We start from the raw sequence: 2,283 nt of genomic DNA, 5'->3' as shown, positions 1-2,283 counted from the left end.
GATCATAGAAAATTTCAAATATATTAAGAAACAGAGAAGCTATACAGGGTCACGAGTCAGAAATGACTGAGCCAGCATGCAAGGGCAACTTCTATATATATATATATATATATATATATATATATATATTTATTTATTTATTTATTTCAGGTGTACAGCATTATGATTTGACATCTGTATGCACTACAGAGTGATCACCATGACAAGTCTAGCTGCCATCTGTCACCATACAATGGGCCCACCTCACCCATTTCACAGACTCCCCCCCCACCCAACCAACTTCCCCTCTTGTATCCACTAATCTGTTCTCTGTGTCCAAGTTTGTTTTTATTTTCATTTTGCTCATTCATTTTTTTAGATCCCACATCTGAGTGAAAACATAGGGTATTTGTCTTTGTCTGATTTATTTCACTTAGTATAATACCTTCAAGGTCCATCCATACTGTTGCAAATGGCAGGATTTCATTCTTTTTTATGGCTAAGCGAAGAGTTGACTCATTGGAAAAGACTCTGATGCTGGGAGGGATTGGGGGCAGGAGGAGAAGGGGACAACAGAGGATGAGATGGCTGGATGGCATCACCGACTCAATGGACGTGAGTTTGAGTAAACTCCGGGAGATGGTGATGGACAGGGAGGCCTGGTGTGTTGTGATTCATGGGGTCGCAAAGAGTCAGATACAACTGAGCGACTGAACTGAACTGAACTGACCATCCCATTGAGGGCAGGAGAAGGGGATGACCAAGGATGAGATGGTTGGATGGCATCACCGACACAATGGACATGGGTTTGGGTGGACTCCGAGAGTTGGTGATGGACAGGGAGGCCTGGTGTGCTGCGGTTCATGGGGTCTCAAAGAGTCAGATACAACTTAGCAACTGAACTGAACTGAACTGAGCATCCCATTGTGTGTGTGTGTGTGTGTGTGTGTGTGTGTGTGTATGTTAAAGACTATCAGAAAAACTCTGCCTTGTCTCATTTCCTCTTCCAACTACCATCCTTTCTATCTCTTCCCCACCCATAGCCAAAGTTCTCCAGAAAGCAGTCCTCTATGCCTTCTTAATTTCTTCAGTTTCTACCCACTCTTAACCCATTTAGGTCTGGTCTCGCTTCTGCACTGTAGCTCCTAGAAATAATAATGGCCTCCATACGACCAACTCAAGCAGACATTTTATTTCAATTCCATCTTATTCTAGTATAAAATTTAGTGGCTTGAAACAAGAATTCCTTTTTTCTTTCTTGTGATTCTATTGATTGACTGGGATAAGCTGGGCAGGTCTTACTTGGGTTGTCTCAAAGGGCTCGTGTCATCTTGACACTAAGGTGACTCACGCCTTGCATGTTTGGTACCCAGGTTGGAACAGCTGCCACAACCGGGAGGCAGCCAGGCATCATCTCTCTCTCTCCACGGCATCTGCATAGTCAGTTTAGCCTTCTTCACAGCATGATGGTCTAAGACTTTTTACATGGTGGCTGGCATCCCTCTGAGCAAGCATTTCAAGAGACCAAGGTTGACACTGCAAGCTTCATATGACCTATCCTCCAAAGTTACAAATTCTATTAGTTGAACAAACCCAGGCCTCATTCAGTGTGGGAGGGTACTACATGAAGTGTGAATTTCAGGAGGCATAATTCATTTGAGGGCCATCTTTGGAGACTAACAGTCCTACTTGACTTTCCAACAACTATCAGAGGGACTTCCCTGGTGGTCCAGTGGCTAAGACTCTGTACTCCTAATGCAGGGGGTCTGGGTTCGATTCCTGGTCAGGGAACTAGATCCCACATGGCACAACTAAAGACTCCGCATGCTGCATTAAAGACTGAAGGTCATGTTTGTAACAACTAATGCCTGGCACAGCCAAATAAGTACATTTTTAAAATTAGCAAAGCCCTTGTGAGCCATCCACTTTTTGAAACACTGTCTCCTTGCTCCCATAACAAACCATTTTTCTGTTCTGTTTCTACTTCTCTGAAGAGAGAGGGGTTTGTAGGTCTCCTCTGCTCCAGTCCTCCAGGTCTGGCTCTAAGTTTCCTCTCTCCTATATCCCTTCTCTCCTATATCTCTTTAATCTCTTCTCAAATTAAATTAAGTCATTTAATCCAGATCTACTATTTCAATTAATTCCTAAAATACATAAGACGAAAATATTAATCATTCCAGCCCAAACTTGTCCTCTGAATAGTATACTCCACCTCTCAAAACCTCCCCTTGAAGATCCCAAAGGTATCCAATTTAGAATGTCTAATCTGAACTTCAGAGAAGGCAATGGCACCCCACTACAGTA

At 43.1% G+C, this 2,283-nt stretch overlaps 1 non-coding gene across 1 annotated transcript; it reads left to right on the top strand.

Moving 5' to 3' along the window:
• Window positions 1-1,697: 1,697 nt before the first annotated feature.
• TRNAR-CCU lies at window positions 1,698-1,770 on the top strand. The gene has a single exon. It is a non-coding gene; the product is annotated as a tRNA-Arg (tRNA).
• Window positions 1,771-2,283: the final 513 nt, after the last annotated feature.

This window comes from Bubalus bubalis, chromosome 16 (genome assembly GCF_019923935.1).
Source record: "Bubalus bubalis isolate 160015118507 breed Murrah chromosome 16, NDDB_SH_1, whole genome shotgun sequence".
In the NCBI taxonomy this organism is placed as follows: domain Eukaryota; kingdom Metazoa; phylum Chordata; class Mammalia; order Artiodactyla; family Bovidae; genus Bubalus; species Bubalus bubalis.
The sequence above is the reverse complement of the archived record's forward strand: the minus strand, read 5'-3'. Positions and strand labels throughout refer to the sequence as shown.